The 19,173-nt window shown below is 42.2% G+C and overlaps 1 protein-coding gene across 4 annotated transcripts in view; it reads right to left on the bottom strand.

Annotated features, from left to right (window-relative positions):
- The window catches only part of SEMA6A (semaphorin 6A), a 118,722-nt gene extending 109,195 nt beyond the window's left edge, over positions 1–9,527 (bottom strand). For 2 of the 4 annotated variants that reach the window (XM_040541370.1, XM_040541372.1), the window contains exon 1: positions 7,141–7,239. The gene's annotated coding sequence lies outside the window, so the exon portion shown is untranslated. Of the gene's footprint in view, positions 1–7,056; positions 7,468–8,679 lie in introns of those variants that run through there. The other 2 variants (XM_040541369.1, XM_040541371.1) reach the window with 2 other exon arrangements.
- Positions 9,528–19,173: the final 9,646 nt, after the last annotated feature.

Here is a 19,173-nt window from a genome sequence, read left to right as displayed (position 1 = left end):
TGCTAAAAAAACCCATAGATATGATAAATACCTACTTTTCCAGTAATAATTATTTTCTTTCCTTTATGAGACCAGTATATTGCTACTAAAATTTAGCTGCTTGGGGATGTAGAATAACTCTTACGAACAACTGTAAATAAAACTGACAGGACTACATTGAACTGTAAGTGAAGCAAGGGTTTGCTGCTGAGGTGTTCAGTAGAAACTCTGCTCTTCAACAGGAATGAGACTAGGCCTCCATACTGAGTACACAATCACTTATCACTCATATCTTAATATCTTGGGAATAAAAAAAAGTAATAATAATCAATAAAAATCTTCACTTAATGCTAAAGAAAGTACAAATGAACCTTAAGAGAACTGCTTAAATACATTTCTATACAGAGTGATTCTATGCCTAACGTGAAACTAAATGGAGTACAGTAAATTTTGAGGGGAAAAAAACAACAATAAACAAACCAACTGAATTTGTACCTCTACAGCCTTTGACCTCTGATGTTTTTCAATACTAAGTTTTTGCTTGTTTGTTTTAATGCAATCACCAGATCCCTTCTAAACACAACTACAAAATGACCAAATTACTTTGCCCTATCAGACTGACAGTCTGCTATATACATGCACATTGTGGGTTTAACAGTAGAATAGTTTGGGATTCAATTCACGTAAAATATGCATATACAACAGAGTATGCAAAAAACAGACTATAAAACAGAAACTTGCATACTATTTGAGAGTATGAAACTACAAATACAGATTTTCTGTGCATCCACCAGCAAACAAAGCTTTATCATCTTTAAAATTCATGTGAAAGTTTTGGCCTTAAAATCTGTTCAGTTTGTAGGAGTCCTGAGGGTGGATTACAAATAATAAGCACATGTTCTCAATCTGCTTGTTGATCTCACTTGAAAAATTGACAAGACTCGGTAGTAAAGTACCAGGCTGAAGCTTTAAAACTCATCTTTGAATACAAACTAACCATTTGAAAGTTTAAAAAGTGGCTAATTTTCCAGATTAGTTCAAATTATACTGAATTCCTTAAGCTAAACTGCACAGCTTTTACCATGATTCTTTGCTTGATGTGAATTTTCAAGCCTTTTTTTTTCTTTTTTTCTGAACAGAAAATACCTATCAAGCTTATCTGTGCAAGAACCAAATTGCTTTATTAAAACTAGCAGGAAATCACTTAATTCTGGAGACCCCATAATGTAAAGTGCAGGAGAAATGGGATTTAAATTTCTGCTAAACCACGTGGCTTATTCCTGCTCACATGGAAGTGATGAAATTTTTTTGCTTTATGGAAAAAGGGCCATGATTTGCTTAGTGAAAGACATTTGTGCATTATTTTATATAATATGTAGCAGATAAAACAAAACAACAACAACAAAACCTTCCAACACTGCATGAAAAATTCATGGTCTTCCAGCTACTTTTTTTTTTTTCTAGATCTATTTACTACTTTACCACTTTTCTCATTTGTCAAGAAAAGCTATTCCCGACTACTAACAGCTCTGCATTTCCAAAAGTATTCATGTTTTAATGCTGAATTTGTGAACAGATATTGAAACATAATTTAAAAAAATGCTGCCAATGTCAACACAGTGCTGAAAGAACACTAGTTCTGGCAAAAGTTTATTTCCCTCTTGCTACTTTGTAATTCAAGCTGTTCTGCAGCTAACAGAAGGGTACTTATTGTCATTTTATTAAATTTAAGGTAACAATGGAAACAATAAACATTAACTCAGTCTCAAACATGATGTCATGTTTTATGTAGGTAGGTTAAAAAGAATATAAAACAAATTACCTGGATTGCTTAGGAAACCCTAAATCCCCTAATTTACCCAACCATTTATCAGCAGAACTAATGAAAAGCCTTTCTTACTCTTGCAGTGGATAAAGGTAGCCATTAGTCTCTGAAGTGTACAATTTGACCAGCAAGACAAAACAAAACGCAAATCTTGGGAGTAAATATCAGCTGGATGTTCACATAACAAGGTCCAGACAGACATATCCAGAAGTTTCCTCTTTTAATCCAACTCTGAATAATGCTGGATGCTGTTCTCTGTTCCTTCAGAGCGCTACCACTGCCAAAATAACTGCAAGGTTTGCAAGTCCGAGTATATCTCAAGCCTTTCCCAAGGCACCCCAACACTATCTGAGGCACTGAAACTATGGCAACCGAATAAGAAAGCAGCTCCCATGATTAATAGATGAAGATCCCAGCGACAGTGCCTAGCTAGGCCATAATTCAGGAATGCAAAAGGAATTAGCATAGAATCCACCTCAATCTACCAATAAAAAGTAAATTTTGAAAGGCATCAACAAAACAGCATTATTTTTCTTCTAAAAGAAAATATTCTACAGAACTGGAAACTGTTCAAATTCTCATTAACATTTCAATGAACGTCTGCCTCGAGTGCAAGTGCAAGTAATGGATAAACGTTCACTAACAATGGTGAAGGAACCAACACAGCAAATTTCCCATCTGAGTATCAAAGCCTTATGTAAAAATACTCAATACATAGAACACCTGAATGAAGCTGAGCAGCTGTAGATAAGAAAGTAGAAATAATGTTTGCTGCAGTCAGGAATATATTTGGACACAGATTTTTCCCATTGTGTTGGGGATTCATATAAGAGAGTACTTTTTCCATCTGCTGAACTGGAACATCCTACCATATCTATTATATACTCTATGCATTTTCATTACTTGAAGGCCCCATGGGTCTGTCAGGGTCATTGCAAAATTGATGAGAGGTTAGAAATACCTTTTTTAAGTGCATAATCAAACTTCCACTCTTATCTCTAGTAAAAATACCACCATTACAGTCCCCATCCACTAGATGGTTTCAGACTAAGGTGAAATGATGCAGTAGAGTTATTCTTAATTTCTTTCCACTTTTATAAACATTAAGATTTCACTAAAGGTGATTGGTTACAGAGATCGTAGAAGCACAGGAATGCTTTCTCAGCCCTTATCACCGACCCTACAGCCATGGCACAACTTTACCTACAAAGTGTGTGGGAAAAGGAGCTAAAGGCTTCCTGTGTGGAAGACAGCACACGTGCAATACTGTGCATTTGCCCCCAGAAACTCTTCAGCATGGCATGAATGTCGTAAAAGTGTATTTCTGTGAAAAGTTCCTCATTAGCAGTTCTGTCAGTAGCTAAAAAAAATAAAAAAATAAAAATGGCATCGGGTAGTCCATGACATGTGAGTTTCAAGTATCTGTTATAAATACTCTATATAGAAATGCCTATTATTAACAGTACTTTTAAAGGAAAGGTCATCACTGAATGCAGTGAATTACCATATGTCTTCACTCTAGAGATACAGCAACTGGCAGTTCTGTTAATAGCTGGTTTATCTACTTCATTTTACATCTCTATTTCAGCCACTACAGAAACACTTTGGGGATTGGGGAAAAATTCCTTCCATATAGAAATGTATTCACAGAGTATAGTATACCACTCCTCATTGCTGATAAATAACGGCAGTTCCACACTGGGAAAGAGTTAACTACCAGGAGGTTTTTGCCAGTGAATTATGAGCTAATTCATGGATTTTTTCCCCTCATTTTCTCCTTCCTTTTTTGAAGCCTTTTTTTTTTTTTTTTTTAAAGTGCCTTTTTTAACCTATAGTAGAGCTAAACTTTAGACTTCAGAGGACATAAGTCTGGCAGTCTCATATACCTTTGTCTAGTGCATGAAAGCTGATAACATGATTATTTTATAAGGGCAGGCATAGATCTCTCATCTCATTTCCTATTTCCTGTGGCCCCACTATTAACTGTTAGCAGCTTTTGCAAGTCTGAAGTGACAAAAACAGCAAATACGTCTATGTATATCTTTTAATAAACCATTCCTAATACTTTCTGAATATCCTGGTGCACACCTCTACTCTGTTTTTTTCCTTCATTCCCATATCATGTGGAATTTTGAATCCTTTCGTATCTCCCAGCTTCTAAAATAGGATAGCCAAGTGAGCAGCTTGGGAACTCCAGAAGACATGCAGGACATGCAATATGTATAATTATGACACAGTAGGTGGCACTCTTCCCTTTAAATCCTAAAGCAGTGTCTTTGAGCTTTGCTGCCATACTTGCCATGTTGTAGTCAAGACCCAAAACCAAAGCCTTATTTGCTGTGGACAATTAAAGATCCCTTAACACAGATAAACATAAACATTCAGTTATTTCCACAGCCAGAATTAATGGCTTAGTCGTCTCAGAAGACAGCAGATAAAGAAAATAAAGGCATACAAACTCTGGTCTGCCAGGTTTGCACTTGAACTGGGGAGGTTCACTTCCGCTTTCAGAGGCCCTACAAACATCCAAACTATTCCTTACTCAAGTGACTGATGCAACAGGCCCAAAATAAAAATATTCCTATGGAGAGGTTTTATGCTCAGGCCCTGAGTTTCCCCTCAGCTGCTTGTTTCTGACTTTAAACACTGTTCCTGGCTGCTGTATGTTTTTGGAGCCAGACTCCAATACTGGCTATATCTTATTGCCAACATGATCTCTGTGTATTGCTCACCCATCACAGGGTAGTCCTGAACAACAGAATTAATGCTGATAAAATGCTGAAGCGGTCACCAGCAGAAAACATCGCTTCTTCTTCTCTTTCTTCTGTTTCCCTGTCAAGGCAAAGTTTGTCACAATTTGTTGTAGGTCTGAGTCAAATGCTGCTTGCTCCAGAAGATGTGGACCTAGGTCTGACTAAACTCTGAAGGTCGATCCAGGGCAAATGGACTCGGACCACAGTTTCAGGTCCTCATCAAGTACCGATTCCCACCAGAGAACAGGAGAAACCAAAACATGAAAATATGGCCCTGAGTAATATTTATTCTCATCCAATTACTCAGGCAAGCAAGGCTTAGCTGTGTGAGTAAAGCTTACTTGTGCAAGCAAGACTGGTAAGGACAAGGGCTAAAGATTTACCTCCTTAATAAATGAATAGTAGTAGGTAAAATACTACAGCAACTGTATCAAGTTAGGTTAGCAAAAACTTCTGTTTTAGTACGGTTCAACTTTTCTCTAGCATATGCTCTGCCTAATAGCATAGAATATTATTTTCCAGAATTTACGCTGCTGTTTGTTTTCAGCACTCTGGTATAGTGCATGGGAATCAGATACTATACACAAAGCATTTGTTTGGGAAGTATAACAATGTGTTCTTGCAAACAAGTTGGATGTGAGGCATATATTAGCTCAGGTCAATTTAATCCGAAAACATTTTATGTCTCCCCTGCTGTAAACCATGTGAACTCTTTTCATGTGTATTTATGTATGGCTCTTCAAAACAAGATGACAAATTTCCCCTTCCCTTCACAAAACATGCACAAGCAGGTTCACAATCACCTACTTCCTTTTTAATGCAAACAGTTCTATTCTGGATTTATCACAGGTCATTAATTTGATCTTTCCCTTTTTCTTCTTCCCCCCACCAACCCTTCCCCTGCCCCCCCCCAAAAAAAAACAAAAAAAAAAAAGTGAGGGCAATTCCTTATCCTTAACCTGACCTACCTACCTCTTTTTTCAGTCTCAAACAGCAGAAACTGCGGTTCTTAATTTACAAATATTAAAGAGGGGACTAAGGCTAATATTCACTTCCACCTTCAAGTAGCTGAAGATGTTAGTCAGTCTTGTTTCTAATAGATGTTACTGCCCAACAGTTTTTTGGTTCAAGAGGTACAAGCTTATTTGACAAGGCTGGTTTTGCCATTAGAAGTAAGAATAATAGTTTTAGACTAATTGAGAATACACAGAACATCTGTGACCATACAATTCATTTTCCTTCAGAATACTCAACCGTGCTTCAAGCATTTGATTCCTACTACAGGAAGAGCAAATGTAGCAATTATACTTTATGGTATTAATTACTATTTTAAAATTCATTTTGCATTCACACAGAAACCTCATCTGGGCGTTCTGCTCCTGAGCTAAACTTGCATGAAAGCCAGAGATTTTCTGCAGTGAAGAGTAGTGGTGAACTGTGATCAACATTTTCATGCATAGGAAATTGTTTGGCTTTAAAGAGAGTTAGTATATTTTCTCTTTGGAATATATCTTACGAGAAGCTACTGCATTAAAAACAGGATCCTTTTAGACAAAATTATACCCTAGACAGTGAAGTGCTTTGGCAACCGTACTTTTCTAAGAGTGACGAACCTTCCCGATCTTACTGAAGCTAGTATTTCCTTTCAAACACGTATGAGGCAATTCCGTGAAGAAAAGGGTTTGCTGGAGCAGACCCAATTTTCTTCACAATACACTAGATTAGTCTCATTAAAAAGGAAAAAAAAAAAAAAAAAAAAAAAAAAAGAAAAAAAAAGATACACCACAGAAGTTAACCACAGCAAGATCATTTTGTTTTTCTTGTCTAAAAACAAATAGCAAAGGAAGCCCTGAACGTGATAACAGTTGTATAAATCTTACTGTCAGAGAGGTGCCACTGACTCCTCAAAACCTCCACGAGTTCTGCAATTAAAGGAGCTTGACTCTGCCGGTTGTTGATGCCAAAGGATTTACCCGCCAAGTAAAGCTTACTGGCACGAGAATACCTCACTGAATTACATACACATTAAATGAATGTAAACCAAACACAGTCACTGAAATAATTTTTGCAAAGACAGAGTAGCTTGAGGCATGGCTTTCCCCACTATTTTTGAGGTTAGCTTAATAATTAATACGGGTGCTGGAGGACACTAAGCAAAAGTTAGCCAAATCTATGTCAAATGATGAGCTACTGCACACAGCCCTGTGACAGAAAATGGTTGTGGAGATTCATTATTTACAACACCTGCAATCCGCGTGTGCCCCTTTGTAGGATCAAGCGTTCACCTTGCAGAGTCAGGAATCAGCGCCTTTTAAAATTTATTGCGGAGCTGACTACAGCCTTTACCTCTAAAGGTCTATTAGTGAAAACAATAAAATAAAAATAAAAAATCCGACTACGGCAACTAAAGACCCGTGCTGCAAAGGCGCTGGCAGAAGCGCGCTGATTTACAAACTTCGAAAGCAGCGATTAGCTCCGGAGAGGAAAAGGAGAACAAACCTCCCTCCGACGAAGCGGCCAAGGTTAGGGAAGGCAGAGCCGCCCTCCCGTGGAAAACCCAGCGGCTGCCGCCTCGCGACTCACCCCGGGAAGAGCCAGGCAGGACCGACTCGGCGGCGGCGGGCAGAAGAGCATCTCCGCTGCAGCTGACCGGGCTCCAGACTCAGCCCCGCTTCCCCGCCAGCCCCCCTCCCGCTCGCCGCCCGGAGCCACCCCCGGGAAACGCCTCCCTGGAGCAGGAAGGGGCGGTGGGACGGCCGACCCCTCGCAAGGAGCAGGTACTTTTTCCGCGCGTAGAGGAGACGCAAACTTTCCACCGCCCACCCCGTCGGCGGACACCGGGGCGGTGCTGACCCTTCGCCGCCCCCCCGAGGGATGCCCCCCGACAGCAGCAGCAGCGGCGCCCAAAGAGGGGGGGATTTGCGGGGTCCCACCGAGCCTCGCTGTCAGCCGGGAGCTGAGCCCTGCCTGCGCGTGGACGGGGCGGGGGGCGAAGCCCACCCCTCGTCGCCCACCTCGGCACCGGCGGGTCCCCGGCGGGGGTGATGCGCGGTGCCGCTCCCCCCCGGCCGGGCGGCATCTCCTTTGTGCCAGCCGTCCCGGTTCTTCCTTCCACCTTAGAAAAACTTTCTCCGCTGCTCTCCGGCTCTCCCCCCGGGGGGCACAGCCGGCCAGAGGACCAAGGAACGACAGGGGAAGGGCGGAGGGCGTGGAACGGGGCTTGCCCCGCGGAGGAGCGGTTGGCAGAGAGACTTCGGCCCGCGGGGGAGAGGAGAAGAGAGGGGAGGCTGGCAGCGCCCCGGGGAAGGGGGCGGGGATGGACCCTGCCCCGGAGCCACCCTTCTCCCCCGAGCGGCGGCCGGGCAGCCCCTGCCGGCGGCGGAGGGGGCCGGGGCATGGAGGCCGGGGGATGGAGGCCGGCGGCGAGGGGAGCCCGCGGCCTCAGCCCGTGCTCGCGAACAAAGCCCCCGGCAGCACCGGGGGAAAAGCGAAGTTTCCTCGGTTGCCGGCCTCTTCCCCCCACCCCAGCACGCAGCCCTAGCCCGACAATTAAGAACGCTAATAATGAACAAAACCAAGGCACGCCGCCGCAGCCCAACTACCCCGCACCGATGAGATGAGCGCGGGGTTACGCCTCTGCGCGGAGCGCCCGCACCGTGCCTCTAACAAAGAGCCCACCGCCCCCTGGCCCTCTCCCGGCACCCCGGCCGGCGAGCAGGGCTCGGGGCTGGGCAGCCGGGGGATGAGGAGGGGAGCCAGAGCACCGCGCATGCAAGCCGTGCCAGCGGGGCAGGGAGGGACGCTAGCATGGTAAGCAGCCGGGGTGGGAGGGTGGGGGAAGAGGAAAAAAAAAAAAAAAAAAAAGAGAAGAAAGGCGAAGCCACGAGATGCCTGGGAAGTGGCAGCGGCGAGCGCAGCGTGTGCGCTTGCAGGCGGCTCTCGTCCTCCCCCTCCTCCTCCTCCTCCTCCTCCCCCCCTCGGCGCCGCGATCGCTGCCGAGTCAGAAGGCAGCCGCCGGCCTCGCACCCCGCACCCCGCACCGCTGCCGGGGCGAGCCCTGAGCCTGCCTCTCCCCGCGACCCCAGAACGTCGGATACGGACGCGGACAGGGGGGTACTGTACCTTGTCGGTGCATGTATCTAGGCAGCTAGAGGACAGAACTAGCTGATGTAGTGTCCCATTTAGTAATCCATTTAAGGGGATCTCTCTGGGAAACTGGAGCCACTCTCTCCTTTGCAATCCTTTGTCATTACTACCTGTGTGCTTCGCGGGGGACGGGCGGAGTATTTAGTATTTCTACTTTCTGAATTGCAAATGCGATTTGTTCATTTCCAATGATGGGCGAAAAGAGGGGAGAGAACGGGGAAAAAAATAATAATAATAAAAAAAAGCGTTAGCAACTCCTCTCCAAACCCAAATTCCACTACGGTTCCACTCCAGCAAGTTCCCTTCAGCCGTGCCGCGGGAGGTAAGTCATTTCGGGGTCTCGTCCTGCTCCCTTTCTACCAAAAGCGCTCCCCGGCGCGAAGGCTGCTTCAGCAAAACTCCGGGGCCGGCGGCGCCCGCCAGGAAAGCGCGGTGGCTCCTAGCCCCGGGCTGCCGGGCATGGGGCTGGGGGCGCCGGCTGCCTGCCGCTGCACTGCGCTGCTCCGCCCGGCTCCGGCTCCTGCTCCCGGCCCCCCGCTCCCTGCCCCTGGGACGCGGCTCCCCCGGCGGAGGCGGAGACAAAGCCCGGACTGGATCGCGCAGGGCGGGAGCGCCCCGCCCGGCCCCGCCTCCTCCCCGCCCGACAAGTGCCACCGCCTCCCTGCGCCGCGATCGTTCCGCGCCCCCTGTGGCCGCTTCCCGGCGCCGTGGCCCCGGGGCTGGCGGAAACGGGGCGGTCCCGTGGAAGCCCGCAGGGCCGAGACAGCGGTCCCGTCCTCCGGATCGCGGCGGGGAGAGCCTCGAGTACAAGCGCGGTTGCCTTAACGTGATTTATGCTTTTTCTTCTTCTTCTTCTTCTTTTTTTTTTTTTTTTTTCCCCTTCCCCCCGCCCTTTTTTTTTTTTTTTTTTCCAAACCAGGTAAGTGAAAAGGCAGACGCAACTCGGACCGCAAAGCGTGGCATTAGAATTAAAATAATCTCTTGTTTGCGACAGCTGCTTCTCTGCCTTTTATTTCCAGATAATGAAAGGACCCTGAGAAATTGGTTTGGGTTTGGCGTTTGATTTGGCATCTAAAATTACACACATGCCTGTTCAATTTCTAGTCGTTGTGTTACAAGGGAAGATATTCATCTGGAATGAGGAAAAAGTTTCTTCTTTGCTTTCAGACAGTTTAAGCTGAATGTAAATTTAGGATAATTTTCTAACTAAAGGAACTGAGACTTAATATAAATTTTCTTTATTTTCACTGAAAATCTAAAACAGAAGAGAGTTCTGCACCAAAGAGAATAATTGCTGGGGACAGATAAATTTTAGTTAACTTAAGCTAGATCTGAAAGCAATTAGGGGAACTGAACTAGTACAAATAATTTGTGGGTACCCAACCATGTGTCAGGGGGGTAAGTCAGATGAATGGACCTTGATTTGCCAAGACCCCTAACCCTGTATCCACAAAGAGGCCCCAGACCATCTCATCCTACTACTCCTCTCTCTGTCAGGAAATGAGAACAGAGACCGAGTGCAGCCTGGGTTTGTGGGAAATACCCGTCCACCAGTACCAAATGCTGACATTTAATCACTGCATTATGCTCAATCACTACATGCATTTTGAGGTGTTCAGAACTTCCACTGACTTTGTTGTGGGTTTGAATTGTAAGCAGATCTGGATTGAGCCCTTGCTGTGCGCTTCACATATACTTCACAAATATTTCCGCAATACTGAACAGTTTATTTTGCACTTGCATTTCTTCATTAATCAAAAAGAGCTCTCTGACAGTGAACATTTTTTGTCCTCTATATTTAGGGTTTTGAAAAATATAGACCAGATTTTTGTATTATGAAAGTTCTGCAAGAAGCAGAAAGCACTAAAAAATCCTCTTTTCCATACATTGGTATTGGCTTTGGCATCAGTTGCCAGAAGTTTCTATTGAGATTCTTTTACAAAAGTGTCTTCTTTCTTTCATCCACTGTATTTAATTTCCAAGCCTGTTAATTTCCTTGCTTAAATCACACACTGTAACCACACGCTTAGCCTTCTGCTAGAACTTAAGCTGACTCTCCTGCCCTCTGTTCCCTTGTTGCTCCTTCTGCTCTTATCTTGCTAGAATCAGTCTGCAAAACCTCATGTGTCTCCACAGCTTAAAAGTACCACCCTCCTTTCTTCTACCTGACAACTTGTTCCCTTTTCCTCTCTGTACTCAACCTGGTAAACCACACTCATATTTTCTCTCCCACCACGTCACGTTAGGCCGTTTTCATGGAATTTTAATACCAATCTCAGTTCTTCATTCTGTCAGATTTCCTGAAATCACAGGCAAAACCTTTTCTCTTTTGCCTGGACTAGCTAAAAACTGGGTTATTCACAGTGGCCTGGGGAAAGGAATTGCCCTTACTAATGGGAACGTATTTTCTCACTGGCTGCTTTTTGGCAGCTGCATTGATAGAGCACCATGGGTTTTCCAGGCTCTGTTCAGTAAGGGATGGTTGGTGAGGTCTCCATGGAGCTGTGCATTACCCAAAAAAATCACACAAGCTACAGAGAAGTTCTCCCACCTACTCCAACTCCTCTTTAGACAAGGTCTCTAGCAGAGATTTAACTTGAGCTGTAATGAAAATATTACCTCTGCCCTTTCTTCCTAATCACATACAAAATGTGTTGACATTAGTGGGACACTTGGGCAGTGTCGGGGAAGAGCACTCGGACCTCTTTCACTGCAAGCAGTGGACTCCTTTAGCTGGCTTGCGTGAAGTTTGAATCCGACCACTGTGCTGAGCCCCACACTGAACAGATTTGCTACTCTACCAACTGTGTGGAGCCAAGTGGTTGTAGGAGCAGCATCCCATTAGGTGCATTTGTGAAGAGCTGGTGTACTGCAGCCACCCAGAGGCACCTTGCAGTGGTTGAGCGAGTCCCCAGTCATTATCTTCCCACATTAGAATAATCTGTGCAACACTTTGAGAGACACTTTCTTCATCATTTATTATTAGATTCAGTTCAGTTCACTCTTGCCCCTATTTCAAAGTTTCAAAGTACAGCAGAGTTTTATGTTGACAAGAAGCAACATGAGAGAGTGGCAGAGGAGAGGTTTTTGACAGCTGTCTGGGAAACACTGGGGGCTTTTGCCCCAGAGAAGGAATGAGACGGTTTTGATGTCCAGGAAATACTCAAAGCCTGTAATCCTGGGAGGGGCTTTTTTCCCTCTACGACCAACATAGGAAATACCTTTACCTGTGGGGATATACCTTAACAGAAATAAAATGTGGAGTACAGAGACATCTTTAAATATAAAGAACTATTTACCTCTTTAATCTTACAGCAACAATGAAAGCTCATCAAACTGTAAATATGATTTTTGTCGAGACAACATTATTGAATGCCTGGCAAAGTAATTACTCCTATGCAGAACAAAATAAGATCTTTCTTGTAATCACTTCAGAGGACTTCACCAAACTCAGCTTTACTCTGAAAATGTGATTGAAAGTGAGCAGTTTTTTAGTCAGGACATAGCTGTTTTTGGCATACTGCACTACAGCTAAAGGTGACTCTTAAAAACCAGCATGTACCTCTTTCTTTTTCGTTTAACATAAAAGAACAATAGGCCTTTTGTCCAACTTGGTCCTGCAGAGTCAGGCACATTGTTTAGTATTATGACATTTTCCAGACCACTGTAAACAAATAAAATGAGATCAGAGTAAGAACAGGTAGGCCATGAGTTTCTTCTCTGGAAGTGATTTTAATGGTTTGTGAATCTCTGCAAAATTAATTCTTAACTAAGGACCTTACTAGAAATGCCAAATTTTTACATTTCCAGGTAACATGTATGGATTTGCTTTTCTTAATCTCTTTGTTCAGACATCTTCCAAGTGAAGCATAAATACCTGAGTAACCATAGTCTGACCTGGGATATACTCAGCAGGGGCACCCAAAGTATTTATAATTCATAAGCATATTTCAAAATATTCACTGGAAATAGCAGAGACTTGACTGAAGGATTTGCCTGGGAACCCAAAGGGAGTCTTCCCTGTGCCAGTTCTGTGCATTATGGTGTTTACGACTATGGGGAGTTTTGGAAGGCGAGCCAGGCCATGGAGCAGATGTTTTATGCAGGAGGCTGCCCTGGTCAGCCCCTGCTGTACTGTGCCAGAAAAATCAGCAGAAATTCATGTTGCACTGTGAGCAACATTCACATGTCACCGTGTCATCTAGTTCCCAGAAGAGGAGAGTGTTACACGATCATGCAATGAGCAGAGAATACCGTGGATAACGTCCAGACCATATGGTCTCCACTCCATAAAGGGAGTGGTTCCCTATTAAATAACAAAACTGAGCATGGAAGATCAATATGGGAAACCGATGTAGAATTTAACGTTGTTAAAACTAACAGAAGCTTACAGAGATTCATTATCAAATTACTCCTAACACACATGGGCCAGATCCTCCTCTGGTGTAAATTAACATAATCCTGTTAGAGCCTCCATATCGATTCCACCTGCTGACAATATGTTTTGTCAAATTTCATCAGGAAGGGTCTATAGGATAATTTTTAACTACCCTACAGAGCTCCATAACAGGAATATAACTGATCTGCTGAATTCCATAGGCAGTTATTTGAGTCACTAGAAAAATTATTTGCTATTGAACTCTATCGGATTTTCCATAAAGGCAAGCTTACTTTCTTCACACAATGGATGTGGATGATCTCACATTTGTCTCTTCTAGTTAGAGTCTCTGATAGGAAAATTAATCAGGAACTGTCAAGGGAGCATCTTAAGAGGGTTTTCAGGGTACCTTTCCCTTGGGTTTCATTACAGGAAAAGACAGTATGCTTCTCAGTTACTTCATGGTGGTTGAGTTCAAAGCTTTGTGCTCTCCATTTTTAACCCCCCCTGCCTTTTTTTTTTTTTTTTTGGAATCACCTTACCACTACTCCAGCTTTTCCAGTATTGTGCTTAGATGTTGCATCCTTTCTGAGTACAGTGAGGAACGAAACTGAAACAAACTACGTTTCTCAGCTGTTGTTTTATGTGGTTAAGATTGGACACTAACTACTGAGCTGTTTAGAGGGCAAGGAAAGAGGTGCAGAGGGACTCCCTTAAAACATGTATTTTTATTGGAAAGTTAAGCCAAATTCATACAGTTTTCCTGGGGTAAATCCTCTGTTCTCATCAAGGCTACATAGAATTAGGCTTTTGTTCAAGAGCTTAAGGAAAATGGTGAGAAAAGAGATTTATTTTGGCTTTGCTTGTGTTCTTACAGTGGATGAATGTGGTACAAATTGAACAATTTCTGTTGCTCCCAAAATAGCAACGAACATTTCAGATCTAGGTGGGGGAACTAAGGAATGTGTAAAATTATCATAATTGAAAAGACAGCACTGGAAGAAGTTGATATTAAAATAAAAATGTTTTAAATACAATTACAGTATCAAACTGAAAGCAAATCCAATTTAAAATAATAAGAAGTGGTTAGTTTAATAAGTCAAAATCATTGCTTTCAGTGTCCCTTCAGCTGAACTGAGCCCTTAGGAGCACTCAGTAAGTGGAATTGCCAGGCAATACAATATTACCAAAGAGAAACCTTTAATGGTTTCAGTAGCTGAAAGAAAGAGGCTTTATTCCATCCTCCTCCCCAACACACACACTTTAATTCATAACATTAAATCTCACCCAGCTGAGTCCTTTTTTTTAACCCTCAAATAGATGGCAGTGGAAGTAGAAAGGGTCTGTGACTGATGGTCAAAGAAAAAAAAAAAGGAGGAAGGAGAAGGACAAGGAGAAAAAGAGCAGCCAGGACAAAATGGAAGAGTGAAGGAAAAGGCTCCAGCTGAGAAAATTTGAGAAGCAGAGTGTACAGTAGGGGAGAGAGAGGGCGATCAGAGAGGAGTGATGAGGGGAAGCAGAAGGGAAGAAAGGGAACTAAAGAGACATAATATCTATGTGAAACACAAGGTTAGCAAGATACTTTAAAGGAATGTAGGAAAAATGGGATTGGTTAAACTTGACAAATGAACAGCTGATGGAAAATGATTTTTTAGTCAGGTTTTATCCTTTGTGAAATCACTGAACTAAAACAACAACAAATGAGAGTTAGAGTTGCTCTGGGTTTACACTTGCTTTTAAATGAAAGTATATGAATATTTTTACATGCTAAAGGAGAAATTAATGTCAAACACATTATGGCCTGCTAAGATGCAGAAGAGGGACTGAAGAATCTGTTGAAAGACATGACAAAGTATTTGGGAAGAAAAGAGCATGTCCTGCTTTTGGCAAAGCAGTTTTCGTCAGTGTCATCCTCATACTGCCTGATGAGCTATTTGGACCTAATGCTGTATGGAAATACAGAGGGCTTTGCTTCTCTTTTGCCTGTATTGTGTTATGCCAGGGAAAGTAATAATAAGAGTGCTGGAGACTCAAATTCAGTAGTCTAGATTTTTTTTTTTCTTTTTTTTTTTTTTCTGGATAACTACCTGTACTCTGCCAATGGTAACTGCGTTTAACAGGGCTTTACTCCACAAGAAATTGCACTGAAGCTGGTGCAGGTAGCTGTAGAGGTAGGTGATTCCTGCTGCATGCAGAGGTGCTAGCTCCTGGAAAATCTTAGGGTGATAGCAACAGCATTACTGCCGTGTACAACCCCTCCCTCCCTCTGGGCTGATTGTAGTCTGGAGTTTCCTGGTGATTATTAGAGCTAAAAAGCATTTGCTAATGAAGCCTGCAGTATTACCAGGGAATGAAAGAAGGAGAGTAGAGACTTCCTGTGTTTGCTCGTTCCTGGCAATCATTAGCTAGACAGCCTCTCTTGGGTGTGACTGTCCCTGGTAAATCACAGCCTAGAAATTCCAGTTCTGCTTAAGTAAGTTTCAGTCACTCCCCTGCGCCTGATACTAATGCAGCAAAATTGAGAGGAAGTGAGTAAAAGACATTTGGAAGATCTGTAACTAATCCAACACAAAGGGCTAGAGACCGTGCAGAAACTGCCTGCTTGACTCACCATGAAGGGAGGGTTTCCACTGCTTGGAGACATACCTGGTTTCTTAGTGAAATCATTGTCCTTTCCATAAGCCTTCACACCAAATGTGGTGTATTAGGATGAGGATAAAATCAATCATTGCATGTCTGGCAGTTTAGTACATAAAAAGGATACCTCACAGGTGCAGAAGAGGTAAGATTATGTACAATAAAGAAGAAATGTGGAGGAAAACATCAGCTTCTGACGTAAACCACAGCCAAATTCATTTATGTGCTATCAGTGATGAAACTACCATTACCTGAAAGATAATTAATGTATTATTGCCAACGGTATCATTTATAGCAATATTTTTGGTAACTAACTCTTTGTTTGTGCTGTCTTGAAGACAGCATTATTCCACACTGTTAGCAGGGACTTCTTGTGGATTTTGCTTGGATTTCACATTCAACCCTGTGTGAAATATGCGTTACTGTTGACAGAAAATCAGCAGAAAACATATGTATGTTTTAGTATCTACTTACATCCTATGTCAAAGGCACAAATAACATGTAGTGTGGTGGGACGCTGATTTTCAAGTCCAAATTCAGATTTTACCATGGACTAGTCAAAGAGGACATTTACTACTCACCTTTTCCTACAGTCTGTTTCATGCTAATGAAATGAATGTCCTACTCCTGCCTTTTGAGGGGAAAGGGTTTCACAGTGACTTTACCTGTGCTATTTGTATAGTGCCTGACACCAACAGATAGATTTTTGTTTTATTTTTAATGATACTTCTCTTGTTTCTTTTTTGTTTAGGCCTGCCCAGAATTAAAAATAAATAAATAAATAAATAAATGTCACACTATTGTAAAAGGAATTCCTGAGCAGTATATGGTTATTGTTGAATTTTCCAGTAGTTATAGACCCCTGTAAGTAGGGGGCTTAAAATGAAAACTCTACAGTGACCTTAATGATAGTGTCAGATTATCATATGCAGGTTGCTAAAATGTCTAGTTAATGAATGTCAGCAGGATTAGAAAATGATGAGGGCACTTTTTAAGATCTCTGTGCTGTGATAGATTTATATCACTAATAACAATGAAAGGTGCACAGGAATCTATGGACACTGCCTCTCTGCTCCAGAAACCAGTGCCGTCTCTTATTAATTAAATTGAATCAAGAACAATATAAATCTCCTAGTGCTTATTCCACTCATTTCATACATGCTAATGAGGATGAGCTTCTGAGCTGGTGGTTGGAATCATTTATTCAGTGGTGGGAAAAATAACATCAGGATTCAGACCCCCTGCTGTCTTTGTACACTGTTGTGCTAGATTTATATTGGTCTACTAAGGTCTAATAAGTAACTGAATACATTAAACAAGGCGCTTGCCACTGCAAGGGTTACAAGGGACTCCTCGTTTTTCTTCCTTGTGTATTCTTTTGTGAGGAGATTAGGGGAGATGGGCCCATTATGTAAGTCTCTCCTCTTCGTATTTCATCCACCAGTTCAAAGCCCTCTTTTCCAAACAGAAACTATGCCAAAGTTCTCATCAATCATTAAAAGTCCCAGCAGTCACAAACTCACTGATTTTGATGTGAAGTGCCTTTTTTCACATAAGAAAGTGAATCACACTATACTTAGCAGTTCAAACTCAACATTGCACAGTATGCATGATTAGTGAGGACAGAAAATACAGGGCATTCAGCAGCCAAAGAAATGTCCCTATAGAGCTCCTCTTTGGAAGGAAACACAATAGAACAAGAAAGCTGGATATTCCAGTGCTGCATATATGTCAGGAAAAACAAAACAAACAACAAAAAAACAATAACAACAAAAAACCCAAACCTGACCCACCCCCCACCTCGCACCGCTTCCCCCCACACACATACCCCCTGGAAAAAAAATCACACACACACACACACACACAAACAAAACTGGGGGAGTCTTGCAGGTCCACATTTCACTTTGAACTGGCGTAGGCTGACCTTCTCAGTCTTCTAGATCTGGGATAACAAAATAGTATGCACTATGCTGCCAGAGAAATGGCTAGTGTTACAACCCCAAAACAGAATGGTCATTGCTACACTCTATAGTGAATGCCTTGTGTCCTCGTGTAAATTTGGTAGGAAAACATTAAAAACAGTACTGTAGGGCAATTTGCAGTAAATGAGGACTTTAAAAACTATGACACTGCTGTATTTTCTCTGCCCACCAATTGTTTGAAGATGCAAAATACACCAGCTATACAGATCAGCAGAGCGATGGCTCCTATAGATGAGTTTACAGTGTGACACGGGAAATTCAATTAACCTTAATAGCTCAGCCAGTATTACTGCACAGGTAATTAAGTAGTACTGGCCATCTCTCTTAAAAGCCTCACCTACACTCTTTGGCTGTATATAAGACTAGGAGGTGCATTTAAGATGTTTTGCAAGCAAAATGGCTGAAAGAAGACAACATTTTTTGAAGAAAAGGTGTATACTGGATGCATATTTTTGTGCAATGGGGCTCCTATGTCACAGATGTCTACAAACTGGCTGAACAATTTGCTTTCTTTGGAACAAGTTGAAGAGAGGGTTCCAATACACATCTAATAATCCTCCAGTTATATGAATGGAAGATCAGGACTGAATGAATTCAGTGGTGAATGAAGAAGTTAGAAAAATTGTGTATGGCAGTATGTAAGTGAAGTTTTTGTAAATGATTTTATGATATCTTCAAGTTGATTTTACACTTTGCATAACACCCTCTGAAAAAAACACTGAAAATCAAAGTCAAATCTGCATTTTTTGTAGTTTCTCTTTCTCTCTCTCTCTCTTTCTCTCTCTCTCTCTCTTTCTCTCTTTTTCATTTTTTTTTTTGGTTTGAAATTTCCATATCTAGTGTTAGAAAAGCAGGGCTATAAAGCTCTCCAGAGATACTGAGAAAAGGCAGAGATTCTCCTTTAGCTATCATGAAGATCTCAGTAAACTTACTTGCCTTTTTTCCATATTTCTTGCTGGTTACATTTCCTTCCACCAGACAGCTGCTGTTGGTGACCCATTTTATGAACAGATCTACTCTTTGAAGTTGTAATTTGTCTTGGAAGGACTACCTAGGAAGCTCTCTTTTTGTTTTAGCCCTTGAAAGAGGGTGGGGATTGTTAGTCACCTCTGAGCATGGTGATAAATCACAAATAGTGTCTTTTACCTCAAAGACTCAATTTTATGCTTTAACTTTTTCGTTATGAGATGATGTTCTTGCTCATACTTTCTTGTTTATGGAACTTAACATTCCAGCAACATTGCTAAGTGTGATTTGTTTATGAAATATAGGATGTCAGATACTAGTGTGTGTAAATAGTGTGTGTAAATAGTAACTATCAAATAAAACATCTTTTGGAAGAATTAAGTGAGATATGGAAACAGTCAAAATCATTTTTTCTGTACTGATAAGAGAAAGAGGTAGAGTTTTTCTATATAAAGTAGATCTTATCTCATTGAACTTACCTCACTTATCTCATTGCTTTTTGTTGTT

Source organism: Cygnus olor, chromosome Z (assembly GCF_009769625.2).
Source record: "Cygnus olor isolate bCygOlo1 chromosome Z, bCygOlo1.pri.v2, whole genome shotgun sequence".
In the NCBI taxonomy this organism is placed as follows: Eukaryota; Metazoa; Chordata; class Aves; order Anseriformes; family Anatidae; genus Cygnus; species Cygnus olor.
Note: the sequence above shows the minus strand (reverse complement) of the source record. Positions and strands in the feature narration are given on the sequence as shown.